Source organism: Trichosurus vulpecula, chromosome 2, assembly GCF_011100635.1.
Source record: "Trichosurus vulpecula isolate mTriVul1 chromosome 2, mTriVul1.pri, whole genome shotgun sequence".
In the NCBI taxonomy this organism is placed as follows: domain Eukaryota; kingdom Metazoa; phylum Chordata; class Mammalia; order Diprotodontia; family Phalangeridae; genus Trichosurus; species Trichosurus vulpecula.
In genome coordinates, this window is record NC_050574.1 from 37740363 (window position 1) to 37761253 (window position 20891).

Below are 20891 nucleotides of genomic sequence, written 5' to 3' on the forward strand. Positions count from 1 at the left end.
GTTTGCTCTCCTCCCCTCCTGCCGGGCTCCCCAGTTTCCCACCCCTTATTTTTCCAGTAGTCCCAGGAAATTCCTTGGTTTGTGTTCTGTGTGCACACTGTATTTTCGTATTTGTGTCAACTTGGACTTCCAGATACAATGAATGGAAGCCCCCAGAGGGCAAGGACTTTCTGGTTCCAACTCCAAGCACTGCCTAGAATTGCAATTACAGTGTTTAATTGCATTCAAGGTAATTTAATCCCTCCCACCCCACACTTCTTGCCTTATTTTAAAGTAGAAGAAATCAGCTTTTTCTCTTCCGCCGCTTTTGCGTTTGCACTCGGTACCACAGCCTCCGACATGCAGAACGACGCCGGAGAGTTCGTGGATCTGTACGTGCCGCGGAAATGCTCTGTGAGCAACAGGATCATCGGGGCCAAGGACCACGCGTCCATCCAGATGAACGTGGCCGAGGCTGACAAGGTTACCGGCAGATTCAATGGCCAGTTTAAAACCTATGCAATTTGTGGAGCAATTCGTAGAATGGGGGAATCTGATGACTATTCTCCGACTGGCGAAAAATGATGGTATTGTTTCAAAGAACTTCTAATTGAAGAAATCTTGTGAAAAATGTCTTAATAAATCAGAAAAACAGCAAAAAAAAAAGTAGAAGAAATCAGTTGTTCATGTTCAGTCATGACAGATTCAAGGTAATTTAATCCCTCCCACTCCACACCTCTTGCCTTATTTTAAAGTGGAAGAAGTCGGTTGTTCATGTTCAGTCGTGACTGATTCTCCGGTACCCTATTTGGGGTTTTCTTGGCAGAGAGACTGGAGTGGTTTCTCATTTCCTTCTCCTGCTCATTTTACAAGATGAGAAAATTGAGGCAAGTGGGGTTAAGTGACTTGCCTGGGGTTGCACATCTTGCCTATGAGGTCTTCAAGCTCACAACTTCTAAGAACAAATCTTTTCTCTGCACTTGTATGCCTCTAGGGTAGGGGTGGGGGTAGTGAAAGGGGGCATGTGATTAAATCCGGTGTTTTGGCTTCAAGATTGGCCCACTCTTATTAGCCTTTTCTAAGGGAAAGCTTGACATATAGTCCTTTGTACCATGCTTCCCTCCCAGCTCTGAAAGGGCAACCTGGGGCAAGACAAAAGAAGGGGGATTTATATTATATGTATGAGAGCTGGAAAGGGACTTTTGAGATCATCACGCAGTGCAACCCGCTCATTGTACAAAGACAGAGACTGAGGTCCAGAGAGGAGGTTGGAAAGCTAGATTGCATCAACTGAAGAGTAATTAAAAAGAGAAGTGGAAACATCAGGAATAGATGTTTTTTTTTTCCCTTGGAGTTTGGCTAAAGAAAGGACTATAGAATGTTAACTTGAGAGAGCAGAGTCTAAAGAAAGTTTTTAAAGATAGGATTTGAAGCCAGTAAGGATGGAACCAGTACATGGGAAGAGGGTTGAAGATGGGGGTGGACAAGCTGGAAAACAATCTGCTGGAGGAGATAGGAGAGGTTTATAGGGGTTGGCCTCAGCAAGGAGAAGGGTCACCAGATTGTCAAAGACCAGGGAAGAGGAGGAGACAGTGGGGAATGGTCAATGAGTTCTGAGGAAGATGGGTAAAATGACCTCAATTTTCTCACTCAAGAGCCCAGGTGCTAAGCTGAGAAAGTGGGGAGGATAGGGAAGTGTGGGAGGCTTGACACAAGAAGGAAAGGTTTGGAATAGTTTCTGGAGGGAAAAAAATTGGAATGAATAAAAGCACTGCCCAGTTGTAGTGAAGGACTAGTTTCAGCAGTGGAACTGTCCAGGCAAAATTAAGGCCAGGAGCTCAGAAGGTGGGAATGAGGCTGTTCAGAAAAGTTAGGCACAAGAAAAGGATGGGGTGGGGGTGGGGGAAGGATATTGGGAGGGAAAGGATGATCCAAGAAGAAACAGGACTAAATTTTCATTTTGTCTCTGGTTTCTCTGTAAAGGAGAATGACCTTTGCTTTGTAAAGGATGGAACAGAGTTGACAGCCCAGATAAATAAGGTGATAGCTGTCCTTGATGAAATGAAGCCACCTGGGCCAGATAACTATATCATACCTTGCTGGGGAAAACAAACAACAGGCAACTGGAATTGATTGCTAGACCACTTTCAAGTATAACTTACAAATCCTGGAAGATGGGACAGGTCCTACAAGGTTGGAGAAGGGCAAACTTTGCCACCATTTCCCAGAAATAGGAAGAAAACAGAGTCTGCATGTAAGTTAAATAAGGCCAAGGAGCTTGACTCTGATTCCTGAAAAAATTCCAAAATACATTCTTAAAGGTTTGGTTAGCAAATAGCTAACCATGTCATGGAGGCCATGGCAAAAAAGAGTCAGCACAGCTTCCTCAAGAACAGGTCAACCTTGGTTTCTTTTTTGACAGAATTACTGAACCAGATGAGAGGGGATGCTATGGTAGAGTTTAAAGCTTTACAAGAGCTTTCAACAATGTATTTCATGGTATTATTGGAGAAAGGATGGGAAGGTGTCAATTAGACAGTAACCTTACAATGTGGATGGAGAGCTGATTGGATGAATGGACTTCAAGAGTAGTTGTTAATGGTTCAATTTCAACATGACAGCTGAGTCTGCATTTTCTCCATCACTTTCTTAGTCTACACAATCAGCAAAATAAAAAAAAAACCAAGACCTAATTTGTGGCATTTGCCAATTTCTGAGGTATACATGCTCACACTGAAAATTTAACCATCAGCTCTTGTGAGCCAATTTGAGTTGGATTTGTGCCTCCACACACACAGCCCCACTAGCATTTGTCATTTCCCCTCTTTTTTGGTCAGCTTTGCCAATTTTGAATATTAATAAATGTTTGCTGATTTGACTTGCCTTTGCCTCATCTCTGTAGATCATAGTTTCCTCACTTGTATAATGAAGGCCTTGAACTAGACTCCCTCTCAGGTCCTTTCCAGCTCTAAATCAGAGACAGAACCTTCCAGAATTCTGGGGTTTACATATGTTGAGTCATTGAGGAAGGGGACACACATAGTTCCATTTCCCTTTTTACCTTTCCAACCCTTTTCACCTCTTCTAGTCCTTACCGTTCAAGGGGAGTAGTCAGTCCCTTCCTTCATTCCCCAGATCCTCCAGAGACTTGTTTCTAAAGTGCTTAGAGATCCTCCCTTGCTCCTTTTGGAGACCCTAACTTTCTTGAAGATCCAGCTTCAGGTGCCCCACCTTCTTTCCACATGAAGCTTTTCCTGATTCCCTGGTTGCTAGTATTTCTCTCCTATAAATTAACTTCTGTATAAATTGGTGTTTAGCTAAGCATAGGTATATTTATGTATGTATGTACCATGCAGCCTCAGATAGATACATCCATACCCACATATACATATACTATATACAAACATTTGCAATAAATACAAGCCAATTGTGTTTATAACATAAATCCATAAGTGTTCTATCTTTAAATCCATATATACAATATATTGTGCAGACACATAAACACATGCTCACACATGTATATACATACATAAATGTATATGTCCATGTGTATATACACACATATGTATATACACACACGTGTATATACACACACATATAAACATACGCATGTGTTGTTCAGTTGTTCAGTCATGTCCTCCTTTTATTGAACTCATAGACCATAGCACTGAAGGCCCTTTTATCCTCCACTATCTCTCAAAGTGTGTCCAAGTTCATGTTCATTGTTTCCACGACACTGTCCATCCATCTGATTCTCTGCCCTCCCCTTCTCCTTTTGCCTTCAGTCTTCCCCAGCATCAGGGTCTTTTCCAATGAGTCCTGTCTTCTCATTACGTGACTAAAGTATTTCAGCTTCAGTTTTAGTATTTCACCTTCCAATGAATAGTCTGAATGAATTTCTTTAAGTATTGACTGATTTGATCTCCTTGCTGTCCAAAGGACTCTCATAAGTCTTCTCCAAATATGTTTTGCATGTCTGCACATGTATAGCATATATCAGATTGCTTGCCTTCTCAGCAAGGGGAAAGGGAAGGGAGGGAGAGAATTTGGAACTTAAAATTTAAAAAAAAAAACAAATGTCAAAATTGCTTTTACATGTATTTGGGGGGAAAATTAAATACTAAATACATAATTTAAACTTTAAAAAAAAGTCTTCTCCAGTACCACAATGGAAAAGCATCCATTCTACAGCACCTCAGCTTTCCTTATGGTCCAACTCTCACAGCCATACATTGCTACTGGAAAAATCATAGTTCTGACTATACAGATGTTTGTCAACAAGGTAATAGCTCTGCTTTTAGTGTGCTCTCCAGATTTGCCATAGTTTTTCCTTTCATGGAGCAAGCATCTATCTTTGAATTTCATGGCTGCAGTCACCATCTTCATTGATCTTTGAGCCCAAGAATATACAATCTGACACTGCTTCCATTTCTTCTCCCTCTAATTGCCAGGGAGTGATGGGACCAGTTGTTAAGATCTTAGTTTTTTTTTCTTTTTATGTTAAGCTTCAAGCCAGCTATTACACTCTCCCCTTTCACCTTCATCCAGAGGCTTCTTAATTCTTCACTTTCTGCCATTAAAGAGGTATCATCTGCATAACCGAGATTGCAGATAAGTCAGACAACCTTAATTCCAGTTTTGGATTTGTCCAGCCTGACATTTCACATGGTGTACTCTGCATGTAAGTTAAATAAGTAAGGTAACAATATACAGCCTTGTCATACTTCCTTCCCAATCTTAAATCAATCAGATGTTCCATGTGTGGTTCTAATTCAACCTGTTCCATCTCAACCTGCATACAGGTTCCTTAGGAGATAAGTAAGATGATCTACTACTCCCATCTCTTTGAGGACTTGCCACATTTTGTTGTGATCCAATCAGTCAAAGGCTTTAGTGTAGTCAATGAAGCAGGAGTGGATGTTTTTCTGGAACTCTTTTGCTTTCTCCCTAATCCAGTGAATGTTGCCAATTTGGTCTCTAGTTCCTCTGCCTCTTCGAAAACCAGCCTGCTCTTCTGGTAATTCTTGGCTCACATATTGCTGATGCCTAGCTTGCAGAATCTTAAGCATAAACTTTCTGGTATGTGAAATGAGTGAAACTGCTTAGTAATATGTACACATATATATGTATACACAGATAGCTATATATGGATAGATAACACAGACTCATATAAGGGCAGGTTATCACCCCAAGGGAAGAAGCTCCTTCAGTGCCTAAAGGGATGGTCTCAAAGACCTTATAAAGACTTCCAACCACTAGTAGCTGCTATGAGTCACTCTTTTTGCAGCTCATTCTCTAATCAGGTGTTCTGGTGGGAAAGCATAGCACAAATTTTGTGTGGGGCATGTTTTTTCCTACTCTACAGTAGCACCTTGTTAAATATAAATCTAAAAAAAATGAGGGAAAGGAAATAAATAAACTATGTGCCAAGTACTTAAAAAATAATATCTCATTTCATCCTCACAACCCTAGAGGTAGATGCTATTATTCTCATTTTAGTTGAGGAAACCAAGGCAAACAAAGGTAAAATGACTTACCCAAGATCACACAGCTAGGATGTATCAGGGCTGAATTTGAACTCAAGTCTTCCTGGCTTCATTCTCTGCACTCTAGTGGACAGAACATCATGGATGGTGCCTTTAGAGGCAGGTAAAACTTGAAGCCAGAGACTGATTCTGTTTTTCTTTTGGCTTTTTTACCTTTGTATGCTTGGTATATACAGTTATCCCTTCCACATCTCGACTTTCCCCATCACAGTTTCGATATTATTGCAGGTTGGCATAAGACGCTAAATGGGAATTTGGGAGGAGTTTTGCAGAAGCCACAGCCAACACACCATGTGAAGGCCAGTGGACAACACAGAAAAAGCTTAGAAACTCAGAAGTCCATGAAATATATGTGTAGTATTGTATAATATCAGCATTTTCTCTTTTGATGCCATAATAATTCAGACTTCTTCTCTGATACAAAGGGAGAGTCAAAAAATTTTACACAGATTTTCTAGACCAGGGGGACACCATGCCCCTAACCCCTGCAATGTGGAAGGTATAACGGTACTTGGAACTTAAGTATTTCAGTTAGTCAACACCATTTATTACATTTATTAAGGGTCTAGAGGCTGCTGGAGCCAGACACTGAGTATATAAAGGGCTACAAATATAAAGAAAGACAGAAGAAAAAAATACTTGTTTGATTAACTGATCAGGAGTTAGGCTGGTGATAATTTCCTGATTTTAGAGACTTTTATGACAAAAAGGAACTGGTACAAAGGAATGGGAGTCAATTAGCATTCCACTCCCTCCCCCAACCCAGAAGGGATTAAATAATATTGAAGCAGATAAGGACTGAGACTGGCACAACCTGGAGTTGGGAGAAAGGGAGGCTAAGGGCCTGAAACCATGGGAGCTAGGATGGGTTTGTGAGGGGAGTAAACTGGAGTGGGGAATTGAGAGATGAAACATCAACTAGAGACCAAGCAAAGAGACAACACAAGTAACATACTGAGTATAAAATCAAAGGAGATAGTCAAGTCTTTGAGCATTTATTAAACACCCACTATGTGCCAGCCAGTGGAGATATTGTTGTTCATCCTTTGTTTTTGAAAACATGCAATAACATTATAAGATGCTGTCTTGACTTTCAAGTGAATTGGATTTTTTAGGCAAAGCTGCACAAAGTTGTTGGCCTCACTCTCTCTTCCAGAGTCATCAAAGTCCAGTGGCAGGACAAAGGTCAAGATGACTGGCATTGTCTTGGACAAAGTGGATGGCCTTGTCATCTTTGATGTCTGACCAAGCTCTAAGCATTCCACAGCACCTGCTTCATGGTCATAGGAACAAGTTGTTCTCATCTGCCCATTCTGCCCGGAGAAGTCTTCACATGGTTGGAGTACACATAGCCTTAACTCACCAGTGATAACAACAACAAAAGTGGAGACACAAAAAACCCCATAATTCCTCCCTCTAAGGAATTCACAGCTTAATGAAGGCAACAACAAGCAAATGCATATTAATAATAACTAAGATAATGCATAGAAAGTGCTTAACTATTATTATTCTTAACAACTTAAATCTGAATCAGATGAAGCTAGGATGGAGATCATAACCTGGGTTCACCCACCAAGGCTCCATTCTATTCTGCTGTCTAAGAACCATTTTATAAAGATACTGACAACCTTAACACAGCTAGGCTGAATATCCTGAGATGATCAATCAAGTAATCTACAGGCATTAATTAAGTGCCTACTTTTTACAAGGTACAGTGCTAGAAGGAGGAGATCCAAGACAAAAAAAAAAAAAAGAGGAAACAGTTCTATATAGAAAACCAACACAAAGCTATTTGTGGGAGATGCACCAGTAGCTTGAAGGGGATGAGGGGGAATCAAAAAAGCTTTCAAGTAGGTCTTCCTTGGGCTAGTCTGAATTTTAAGAGCCTGAGGTGTAGATAAAGTGCAGTACAGGAATGGGGGACAGTCAGTGCAAAGGCAGGAAGATGGGAAATAAAAGAAGACCAGTTTGGCCATACCCACCACCACGAAGATGGAAGATGGAGTCAAGAATAGTAAGGATGCCATTAAACAGCAGTAGTGGAATGTAAAGGATAGAGACTAGACCTGTGATTTAATGCGATGCGGAATCTTGGGTGAAGAAACTTCCTCCATCAAACTTTTCAGGTCTTAAAGGGTAGCCTGGAGCTAGTCAAGTCAAGTCAACAAGAATTTAGTAAGTACCCATTCAGTGTCAAGTGCTGTGCTTTGAATTACAAAGAAATGAAAAAAAAACCAATTACCTGCCCTAAAGGAGCCCTCAATCCAGAGAGGAAGATAACCCAAACATCTGTATAAACAAGATGTAAATGGGAGGTAATCAACTGAAGAAAGGAGCTGAGCCAGAGGAGTACTAGGAAATGACTCTTGAAGAAAATGGGACTTTAGCTGAGAGAGTAAAAGGACTCTAGGAAAGCCAGGAAGTGGAAATGAGGAAGGAACAGGAGAATTTCAGAGAGATGGGATGTTTTGTTTGAGGAATTGCAAAGTAAGTGGAGAGAAGGGGTATGTAAGGTAGAGGATGGACAGAGTGAAAGGAGAGGGAGTAGGTTAAACTGGAGGGTGATGTAGGATGGAGGGAAATACACAGTATTTGTAACTGTGAAAAAATTTTTACAGCAAGTTTCTTTGATATAGGCTTCATTTCTCAAATATATTGAGTGAAATTTATAAGAATAAGAGCCATTCCTCAATTGATAAATGGTCAAAGGATAGGAACAGGCAGTTTTCAAAGTAATCAAAGTCATATGAAAAAGATTTTCTCATTATTACCTATTGTGAACCATTTTGAGCCCCCCAACACCCGAGAAAAGCCTAAAACCTGAATTGGCCAACCAGGAGAAAGATTCTGAGCTTAACCTACCATAATGCTTTGATGCTCTGGCATAACAGGCATGCTTTGCTTTGTTCTCTGAGTGAACCCAATATGCCCTTCCTGTGTCCGTAACAACAAGGCTGGATGAAGCTGACCAAGAGCATTCTTCTGTTTGTGACTGCCAAGAACAAGGCACCTTGAACTGGATGCTATCTTGAATAATGAGACTTTTCTTGTGTTATGCTATGTTATGTTATATTATGTTATGTTAATGATAGAAGAAACACAGACATCCTGGAACTACAATTTCAGTTGACACTTTGACATATCTCCTATCTTATTGTATTTACTCATCTATCCTATTAAGAAAATCCCTGTCTCATATCATAGTTAACACATATGGAGACTATAATTTGGGGTTGACACAGGCATCCTGAGTTGGGATTGCTCTAAGTGTGTAAAAGGTCTCCTTCAGCTTGCTTACCTCTGAGTTCAGAATTATTTTCTGGCTCCCATGCAAGGCATGATTCTCTGGCTTAATGAGAACAAATAAACAGGCTATAGCACATGTACAGCCTGATTCTATTTGTTCCTTGGTCAAACCTTTGGTAAGGTGAACCCCATTCTGTTTGTTCTTTGGACAAACCTTCATTTAAGGGGGAAACTGATTATGTTTGTTTCTTTGGACCAAACCTTTGGTAAATGACTGACACTATCTATAGAGGAATACAAATTAAAATAACCCTGAGATACCACCGCACACCTAGCCAAACTGCCTAATATAACAGAAAAGAAAATGACAATGTTGGAAGGGATGTGGGAAAATTGAGACACTAATATACTGTTGGTGGAACTGTGAATTGATTCAACCATTCTGGAGCTATGGAATTGGGAACTATGCGCAAAAGGCTATACAGTCATGCATACCTTTTGACCAAACAATATCATTACTAGGTCTGTATCCCGAAGAGATCATAAAAAGGGAAAAGAACCTACATGTACAAAAATATTTATAGTAGCTCTCTTAGTGGTGGTTAAGAATTGGAAATCGAGGGCATGCCCATCAGTTGGGCAATGGCTAAACATGTTGGGGTATATGATTGTGCTGAAATACTATTGTGCTATAAGAAATGATGAATGAGCAAGACCCTTTCAGAAAAACCTGGAAAGACTTACATGAACTGATGCAAAGTGAAGTGAGCAGAACCAGGAGAACATTATACACAGTAACAGCAATATTGTACAATGATCAACTGTGAATGGCTTAGCTATTCTCATTAATACAACGATCCAAGACAATTCCAAAAGACTCATGATGAAAAATGCTATCCATCCCCAGAGAGAGAATTAATGGAGTCTGAATGCAGATCAAAGCATACTTTTTAAAAACTTGCTTTATTTTTCTCATTTGGTTGGTTTTAATCTGTGTTTTCTTCCACATCACGACTAATATGGAAATATGTTTTTCACGACTGCACATGTATAACCTATATTGAATCACTTTCCTTCTCAATGAGGGGGGAGGGGAAGAGAGAGAGCATTTGGAACTCAAAATTTAAAAAACAAATAGTAAAAGTTGCTTTTACCTGTAACTGGGAAAATATTAAACAAATATTTTAAAAATTAAAAAAAGAACTTCAAAAAAAGTTATCAGAAGATTAAAAAGGTAAAAGGTAGGATAGGTTATGAAATAGAGCAGTCTTCATTTGATCCTGAAGGTTATAGCCACTGGACTTTACTGAGTTGGGGGGAGGGGCGGGGTTGACATGGTTAGAACTGTGCTCTAGGAAAATCACTTTGACAACTGAATAGAGGCTGGACTGGAGTGGGAAGAGGGTTTATGATAGGCAGACCCTGTCTGCTTGCTCTACCTTTCTGTTGTTCAGTTGTTTTAGTCATGTCTGACTCATGGTGTGACCCCATTTGGGGTTTTCTTGGCAACGATACTGAAATGGTTTGCCATTTCCTTCTCCAGCTCATTTTTTACAGATGAGGAAACTGAGACAAACAGGGATAAGTGACTTGCCCAGGGTCACACAGCTAGTAAGTGTCTGAGGCTGGATTTGAACTCAGAAAGATGAGTCTTCCTGACTCCAGACCCTGAATTCTAATCTCTGCTGCTCCTCAAATCATACAATTCTCTCTCTTGGCTCCTGGCATTTTCCTTGGAGGTCGCCCCCTGCCTGGAACACTCTCCCTCTTCCACTCTGCCTCCTGGCTTCCTCCAAGTCCCAGCTAAAATCTGACCTTCTACAGGAAGCCTTTCCTGATCCCTTCAAATATCCATACCTTCTCTCTGTTGATTATTTCTTATTTATCTGGTACATGGCTTGTTACTACCAAATTTGCATCATTTTAGAAAGGAATCCAAATTTTATTTATTCGCCTAATATTAACTTAACAAGGGATCATTTATATTTGCTTCATGAGCATGAAGACCAATGATCTCTGGTCCCACTAGAACCACTGGGCAGGGCACAGAACACCCCCCCACACACCCCCCCTAACCAGGCTATTGCCCAGGTGGGGTGACCAGAGTCTGCACCAGGATGGTGCCTGTGATGGAGAGCTGATACATATACCATACTGCCTACCTCTCAACAGAATAAGGCCTGGATGATTTCTTTGACTTCATGGCTAACTCATGAGAGTCAGTTAACAAGAGTCACCAGTGTGACAATAGTCACCTCAGGACTGCTCAGAAAGTGGCTCAGGGTGCTAATATCCCCCTGTATGGACCAGTACATAGACCTGGGCTTGGAACCAGAGTGCCTGGGATCAAGTCCTTTCCCCAGTTTACTTCTCTGTAAAGGGGGAAGCAGGGATTGGACCAGATGACTCCTCAGGTCCTCCCAGCTCTGGAAGCCTTGCTCCTCCAAGCATAAACCTCCCAGCATAGATACCTTAAAATGTGACTGATCCATCATGCTAGGGTGGAGCACACCAAAAATCTTGCATTCTTGATATAAATAGAACTAGAAGATAAAAAAAAGTTTTCTGTGAGTTGAAGGATCATTCATGTCTCCACTACTTATTACTATACTTAAGGGCAGCTAGGCAGCCCAGTGGATAATCAGGAAGACCTGAGTCCAAACTGGCTTCAGACACTTGCTAGCTGTGTGACCCTGAGCAAGTCACTTAACCTCTGTCTCAATAAAGAAAGGTAAACTTGTGGAGCTCACAGCCTTATGGGCGAAGACAAAATGTTAATAACAAGAAACAACATGCTCATCACCATAATAATAATAACTAGCATTCATACAATGCCTATAAGGACTAGACAATGCCAGGTGCTTTACAAACATTATCTCTTTTGAGGCGAATTTGATACAGACAAGCTATCTAGAGGACAAATAGGAAATAATGAACAGAGAGAAGGTGCTAGCATTAGGAGGGATCAGAAAAGTGGCTGTACCCACCACCATGAAGATGGACAATGGAGTCAAGAAGAGGAGGGTGAGATTCCTGTAGAAAGTGAGATTTTAGCTGGGCCTCGAGGGAAGTTAGGGAAGCCAGGAAGGGGAGATGAGGAAGAGGAGCATTGAGGGGGAGGGGGGGTTGGGGGGCTGGTCAGTGAAAATGTCCAGAGATGAAAGAGTCTGACTCAGGAGCAGCTAGTGATCACAGCAGCTCTGAGGATTGGTCTCTTATCTTCCAATATCCTTTATCTCAAGAATGCCCACCCCACCCCCCATGGTGTAGCACTCACATCTAGAGTAAAGTTAATGGGAAGTTAATGGTTAGAAGACCATGGGACCCAGAGCTGGAAGGACCTTAAAGGTCATTCCCCTCATTTTACAGAGAAAACTGGGCCAACAAAATTGGAGGTGCCACCATGGTGCTCATGACATCAGGGTGGAGTTCTGTTCTCATGGTACCGACCAAACCAGCATCCAGGCTCAAGTCAAGGGCAGGCCACTTCAGGGGCTGCATATTATGGAACCACCTACCTGGCTCAATGCAAACAACCACCACCACCACCACCACCACCACCACAACAACAACCCATCCACCCAAATAAAGAACAACAACAAAAACCAAAACCAAACACCAAAAATGGCAAAAGAAAGCTAGCTGCAAAATTAATGCTCTTCCTGTAGCCTATAAGGACAAAGTCAACCCCAATTCATCGGTTTACCCTAGGCATACCTAGGATCCCAGATTTAGGATTAGTTGAAACTTCAGAGGTCATCTAATACAACCTCCTTCAAACCTTAGACTTCAAACCTTAATGACTCACCCAAGGTCAATCAAACTATAAGTATTTATTAAGCACCTACTATTTATGCAAGGCAGAGAATAGGTAACATTTATATAGTGCTTACTATGTGCTAGGGCTTGACAGGTAATACCTTATTTCATCTTCACAACAGTTCTGGGAGATACGTGCTACTATTATCCAGATTTTACCAATCAGGACATCAAGGCAGATAGGGGTTAAAAGACTTGCACAGTGTCTGGATTTGAACTCAGGACTCTATCCACTGCACACTCTAATAAATGAAGTAACTCCATTGTGAACCATCTAAAACTCATCAAATATTCCTGCTTCTGTTCTTCATGTGTGAATACTCATTAGATAATTGTTTATACAAGCATCTTTGATTGACATCAGAAGTTCAGGATCACATCGACACAGTGAGGATACTCCAGAACCATGAAATGTCTTTTTTTTTTTGACAGTTTTTTATTTTATTTACCAGAACACAAATACAAAATAGAAAAAAGAGACAAAACATATCATAAACTTAAATATTGAAACTTAAATATAAAGTAAGAAAGAAAAAAAAAGCATGTCATGTGCATAGCAGAACATAGAAGAGGATTCAAAATATGTAACAATAAATTTTCATTTCAAGAAAGCCTGTATGATAAATGATATACCTTGTGTTGAGAATTGTCCATCTTTTCTTTGCTTCCTTGTGTTTCCTTTTGTTCTGTTGTGCACTTTTTAACTTTGTTCTTTTTTCCCCTCCCCTTCCCCTTCCCTCCCCAGAAGGCTACAATATAATTTAGATATATTTCTTGATATATACATCCACATTCAGATATATACATACACTTATACATATATACATATGTATATAGACATATACTTTCCCAAACATACTCTACTCCTGCTCTTTGGGGTTTTTTTTTTTATATTTGTACATATCTTTTGTTTCCTATCCCCCCTGCCTCCTCCATTTCTACCTGCTACATCCCCTTCCTATTACTTGCCAAACCCCCCATCCTTGACCAACCACCCTGCCCTCTTATTACTTGCCTTCCCCCCTCTAAGGATCCCTCCCCTATCCTTTCATTCCCATCCTCCACCAACTACCCTGCCCTCCTAATACTTGCCTTGCCCCCTCCAAGGATCCCATCCCTATCCTCCCATTCCCATTGATCTGAACTCCCTTTACCTATTCCCTCATTCACCCCTCTAAAAATCTCTCCCTTGTGCTAATCCCTCCCTTGTCCTCTCTCCCCTCACTAAATCCCTACCATTTTATTTCTTTTAAATTTAGAATACTTTTATACTCTTCTAAATATATATGTATTGTTCCCTCTAAAACCCATTCCCAATGAAAGTAGGTTACCAGAAGTACCAGCCCTCCTCCCCCATCTAAATCCTCTGTATCCTTTCTTCTTCTTGCACCTCTTTTGCATAAAATAGTTACTCTTTTTAGGTGTTTCTAAATGGTTTTACTTTCTGAATTCATATCATAGTCAGGTTTATCCCCCTCTTTCTTATGAGCTCAATAATTATTAATAAGAATGTTAAACATACATTTTACATTTTATGTTATATAAAAGGTAAGCAGTCTGTTCTTATGAATTCCTTATAGTCAGTCTTTAGTACGTACCTTATGTTTCTCTTGGTTCTTGTATGTCGAATCTTCCATTAAGCTGGAGATTCTTTTCAACAAAGTCCTGAAAGTCTGAGGGTTTGTCAAATGTCCATTTTTTTTTCACTCAAAATAATACTGAAATTTGAAGGATATTAGATTTTCGGCTGGAGCCCCAGGTCTTTTGCTCTTTGATATATTGTGTTCCAAGACCTGTGGTCCTTTAATGTCTCTGCTGTTAGGTCCTGTATAATTCTAATTGTGGCATCATCATGTTTAAATTGTCTTAATCTTTATGCTTTTAATATTTTATCCTTGAGCTGGCAGTTTCAGAATTCGACTATGATATTCCTATGAGTTTTCTTCATAGGATTTCTTTTAAGTGTTATTCGATGGATTTTCTCTATTTCTACTTCCCTGCCTCGTTCTAATGCTTCAGGACAATTTTCTTTAATTATTTCTTGTATTATTGTATCAAGATTCTTTTTTTGATCATAACTTTCAGTTATTCTGATTATTTTAATATTTTCTCTTCTTGATCTACTCTCCAAATCTGTTGTTTTTCTTATAAGATGTTTCACTTTCACTTCTATTTTTTCATTATTCATATTTTATTTAATTATTTCTTGATCTCTATAATTTCACTGACTTCACTTTGCCCAATTCTAATTTTCAAGGTGTCATTTTCCTCCTTGAGATTCTGGATCTCCTTTTCTAATTGGTTGACCTTCCTTTCATAACTTTCTTGTTTTTCTTGGATTATTATTTTCATTTTTTTAGTTTTTCCTCCATCTCTGTCATTTGATTTTTAAAGTCTTTTTTAAGATCTTCTATAAATTCCTTTTGAGCAAGTGACCATTTGACATTGCTCTTTGGAGGTTTCTTTACTTCCAAATCTTCCTCTGAAGATGAACCCCAGTCATCTCTATTCCCGTAACAGGTCTCTATGGTTGGATTCTTTCTCCTTGCATTTTTTTGTGTGTGTGGTAATGACTTGATTTTTTGTAATACCTCTAGCCCTGGGTGCTTCTTGCCCCAAATCTTCAGTTCTCTCCTCTAGCCTGGAACCAAAGCCAAACCTCCAACTTCCTGTAAGTGCCTACAGCCAGGGGCTTTCTGCCCCACTGCTTATTGCACTCACCGGGTGTGTGCTGGTTCCTTCTCGCCCCCACTACTCTTCGGAGCACAGCTGGGTCTAGAGTTCCTGGTCAGCCAGAGGTTCCCACAATCTTCCTGGGCTCAAACCGCACCATTCCCCTCACTATCCCGGTGTGAAAAGTTCCAGTGACTAGGGCCAAGGCAGCCTCTCAAACCAACTACCCCTGGGGCTTGCCGATAGTTATTTAAGCGGCTTGTCACTTGTTGTAGAAACAGAACCTAGCCTGGAGGTGTTTACTCCTCCCAAGGACCAAACCTGGTCCTGGGGCTTTTCTTCAGATCTTCTCAAACTGTCGGAGGAAGATCCCAGTAGTGCCGCTATTTTTCTTTGTCTCCACCCACACTTTGTTTGCCTTAAGGTGCTATTTTAACTCTTTTGTGGGGGAGAATCTTGAGAGCTTGGAATTTTCTTACCTACTCCACCATCTTCCCAGAATCCTCTCCGAAATGTCCTTTTCAACGAAATACTCAGTCCTCTCATCCTGCAGTACTGATGAGACTGCTGGTTGTCACAGTGGCTAGCACCTGGGACCTCCTGTCTGAGTTCAAATCCTACTTTGGACACTCACTTTGGTTTTACAGCCTTAGTTTCCTCGGCTGTAAAATGAGTGTAATCATGGCACCCACATCCCTGGTTGTTGTGAAGCTCAGATGAAATAAAAGATGTAAAGCCCTTGGTGATTCTTAAAAACACTACATACTATGTTGTTTTTTATTTGGGTGGATATAGGTGGTGGATGTTGTTGTTGTAGTGGTGGTGGTGGTGGTGGTTGTGTTTGTTGTTGTTTGCATTGAGTCAGGTGAGTGGTTCCATAATATCCAGCCCCTGAAGTGGCCTGCCCTAGACTTGACTTGTCCTTATCAATGTTGTTGTTAAGAGTAACTTTACTCCCTAGGAGATCATTGATTCTCATGCACTAGCAAGTGTTTCAAAAGATGGCTGGCTAGGTAGAGAAATTCTAGGAAGATGTTGATGGCAGCGTGGTATGATTGGTGCTAGCTTGGGAGTCATGAAGCATGGGTTCAAATTCTTCCTCTTTCATTTTAAATTTCTTCTGTTATAAATGAAAAGGTTGGAGCAGATGGCCTGAAAGGCCCCTTCCAGCTCTGGATCTATAAGCACAATATAAGAGGGTTTTGAAGCATACCCGGATCACCTAAGATGGAGGTAGCCATGTGGGAGATTCCGGCCACCTGTTTCTGGAACAAGATATCCTACACTGATCTACCGCGTGAGTGGGTGCAGCCTCTTTCCATTGATTGTGTATCTGGACCTGGCTTTGTCTTTAAATCTATCTGACTGAGGCGAGGCCAATCTCTCCAGCAGTGGCTTCCCAGGGTGAAAGACTCTCTCATTCACAGCAGGGGAATCATGCAGTAAACTGGGAGGGGAAGGACCACCTTAGGCCCCATCACCTCAACAAAATGGCCTTGCTGCTTCTAGGTACATAGAAAGGAGCCTCAGACTCTGGAATCTGAGCCATGGAGACCATGGAGTCCAGGATTCCAGGTTGGAAACTTCCACAAGCCTGGCAGAGAAACGCCAAGAAGCCACAGTTCTAGAACATAAGCCTGTCCCACGTTCTTGATTATGGTACAGTTATCTTTTTCATACGGGGGTGGGGTTAGAGGTGTGGTGCCCCTATGATCTGGAAAATCCATGTAAAATTGTGTCCTCTGCTGGCTTTTGTGTTCTTTTTAACTTTTTGTTTATTTTAACTTTAAAAAAGAAATCATGTACATTTATGGCATTAAAAGGGAAAATATATAGGTATTATACAATACTATACATATATTCTATGCATTTCTGAGTTTGTAGATTTTTTCTGTGTTGTCTTCTGGCCTTCGCATGTCATCTATAGCTTCCACAAAACTCCCCAAAAGTTCCCATTTGATTTTTTATGCCAATCTGATCCTGAGATATATATATATGGGGAAGTCTATGTGAAAGGGATAACTGTACTTGGTAGGACTCAAACTGTACTTGGTAGGAACAAAGCTAAGGTGTAGATTTAATTTCTCTTCTCCCCCAAAAAGACCAAGGTGGTAAAGAAAGACTCTTGATCTGTGATAAGCCTTCTGGTCCTCTAATGTAATCCCTGTTGACAGTATGTGAAAAGAATTTAAGCACTGGGTTAAGCCTTAACACTCCCTGCCCCCAGAAAGCTTATATTCTAATGGGTAGAGACTAGAAACACAGGGGAGTGGTGGCCAGGAAGGGACACTTTGGTCCAAAAAGTTACTGGATTGAATTCTTGATAAAGCTTTAGATGAGTAAATTGACAAGCCCTACCAGGCATGATGGCAGAGTTAATTCAATTGTGGTTCATCAGATCAAAGACTTTAAGAAATCAGATGTTAACTGATACCTGTTCTCCTTAAGAGGTATTCAGTATTGGGTACATACATGTTGCAGTCCTGCCCCTACCATGCTCTTCCCATTGTTGTCTTTCCATTGGCTGCACAGCTGTAGCTGGCTTTGTCTTAGAAGACAAAATGATGCTCATCTTTGGTTCTTCAGAGTTAAGGATATTCCATGTCTAACTGCATCTGGCAACATTGGCAAAGTGAGTAATGAAAAGACAAGTCTTTGATTTTGTTGTATGCTTGGGGTCAGTAAAAAAACTTTCTTTTTCTGGGTCCAATCCATTGCTTATCTGTACTCTGTGTCCTAGATACCAAACAGAGCTTGTCCATCCACATGCATTTTGAAATCTGGGCAATAAATATTCATCATCCACTGGGTCTTCCCTGTATAAAGGAACAGACCAAATGCCTTTGAGAATTACAGATGTCTTCCTGGAGAGCCAACAATGTCTTGGGGCCTGATGCCATCACCACAATGTCATCCACAAATAGGAGCTTTATGGAAGACCTCACCATTTCCAAGGAATCTCTCTAGCACTTGGACTCTGATCTGGAACTCCCCTATGAGAGCAGTGAATGTTTTTATTTTAGCTTGCTTTTTATTCACCTATTATTATTTATTATTTATTTATTATTATTTATTTATTATTTATTATTATTATCTATTATCAGAGAGTCATTGAACAGGTTTACTTATCTGGTGTCCTCTTCCAAGGAGTCTTGACAATAACGGGAGACAGAGAGTAGTTGGTTCATATATAAATTGGAATCATTTATTCTCCATATTTTCAATTAATTGTAAGAAGTCAATCTATCAGCCAACTAGCATACATTAAGCACGAGCCTATGTGCCATATACTGTACTAAGTCCTGGTAATGATGTGATCAACTGATGAATATCACATATGGAAAACCTGCTTGTTCCCTACTAATAATGCCCTCTTCAAAGATGCTCTCCATTTATACATAGATGACCCTTAAAGATATAGTAGAGGTAGGAAACTAGGCATAAAGTCTGACAGTGCATGATCTTCTCTTACTCATCTTTCTGGGGGAATTTGCCAGGCCCAGCACCAACCAATTGGTTTTGGTTTTTGGATTTTGGTTTTTGATAAAAGAGTTGATGATAGGAAAAGGCACAAAGCTTCTATATAATCTATGATTTGGCCTCTCCAGTTTTTTTATAAACCATAATTTCCCATACATTGGTCACTATTAGAGTGAACATTGACTTTATGTGGGGAGTCTTCTCAAGAGCTTAATAGAATTTCTCTCTCACTTTACCATCAGCAGCTGTTTTTTTCTTTTGGAGTGCTTCTCAGCACTAAGGCAATCAAATGCCTTTGACTGAGTCTTGCCTTTCTTTGAATCAAGAGTCTTTTATTGAATCAAGAGTCATTCATTGGAAACAGTATGTATACTCTGAGGTCAGCATTTTTTTTTTTTGGAAGGGGGAAGGCAAGGCAATTGGGACTAAGTGACTTGCCCAAGTTCACACAGCTAGTAAGTGTGTCAAGTGTCTGAAGCTGGATTTGAACTCAGATCCTCCTGACTCCAGGGCCAGTGCTCTACTCACTGTGTCACCTCGCTGCCCCCTAAGGTTAGCATTTTGCTTTGGATCTCACTCATTGGAAGAGTGTTTGTGTGATTTGGCCAAACAAGATTCTGGGTAGCTGTTAAGGAGCCCCTTCAGCTTTGAAAGCCCAGATGTTGGTGCTTTTCTCTCAGGTAATTATGTAGGTATTGTTATGATCAGGCAGTTAGAAGCCTGTCTGTTGCTTTGTGTTATTTTCTCTGTAATTTCTTTTTGTATTTGTTCCAAAGTTCAGGATGCTGACTTTTCCCCCTGAACTAAGTGAATGATATATGTATGCTTAATTAAAGTAAGATTGTTAACCCCTTAAAGTTGCTTTCCTTTAGAAAAGCAGATCAAAGAATCTGTGTTAGCAGCCCTCCCATAAGCTGGGGTTATTGGCCTTACATCTCCACGGTAGCTGCAAATTGTTACAAAATGGCATAAACTATGAGTTTTTCAAAATAAAATTTTATTCTTTTTGATGAGTGATGAGTGAAAATCTGCTTTCTCTTTCTCCCACCTCCCCTTGACTATGAAAAGAAAGATAATCAAAATCCTTCTAATAAATGCGTATAATCAAGGAAAACAAATTCCCTCGTTGGCCATATAAAAAAAAATGTCTCTATCTGTCCCCTGTTTCTATCATCTCTCTTTTCAGCAGATGGCTAGCACCTTCATCATGACTCCCATGGAATCTTCGTTGGTCATTGCCTTGTTCAGAGTTCTTTAGTTTTTCAAAGTTGTTTGCCATTTTTGTTTTATTGTATAAATTGGTCTCCTGGTTCTGTTCACTTCACTCTGTATCAATTCATACAAGTCCTCCCAGGTTTCTTTGAAACCAATGTCTTCATCATTTTTACAGTACAATCATATACCATAACTTGTTCAGCCATTCCCCAATTGATGGGCACACCCCCTCCCTCCTCAGTTTCTAGGTCTTTGCCATTGCAAAAAGAGCTGCTAGAAATAGTTTTGTACATATGGGTCCTTTTCCTCTTTCTTTGACCTCTTTGTGGTGTAGACCTAGTAGTGATATCACTGGGTCAAAGACATATGAACAGTTTAATAGCTTTAGGGGTATGGTTCCAAACTTCCTTCCAGAACAGCAGGACCAATTCACAGCTCCACCAACAATGCACTAGTACTGCACCTGTTTGCCTATAGCTCCTCCAACGTTTGTCATTTTCCTCTTTAGTCATATTTGCCAGTTTGATGAATGTGAAGTAGAACCTCAAACTTGAATTTTTCTAATTTTTATATTTTTCTAATTATTAGTGACTTGGAGCATTTTTTCCTATGATTATTAATAGGTTGAATTTTTTCCTTGAAAATTGTCCATTCATATATTTTGATCATTTATCTATCAGAGAACAGCTCTTGTCTTATAGATTTGAACTGTATCTCTTGGAAATGGCTGAACCATTTCCCTTCTAATTTTAATTGAATTACTTTTGTTTCTTTAAAAATCTTTCAAATTTTACATGATTGAAATTGTCCATTTTATCTTTTATGATATTCTCTGTCCACTGTTTGTTCACCAGCTGTTACCCATCCACAGATCCATCAGGTAATTTCCTCCTCACTATCTAATTTCTTTATGATATCACCTTTTGTGTCTAA

The 20891-nt window shown here is 40.2% G+C and overlaps 1 pseudogene; it reads left to right on the plus strand.

The window, feature by feature from the left end:
* Window positions 1-310: 310 nt before the first annotated feature.
* Window positions 311-645, plus strand: LOC118839530 (annotated as a pseudogene).
* Window positions 646-20891: the final 20246 nt, after the last annotated feature.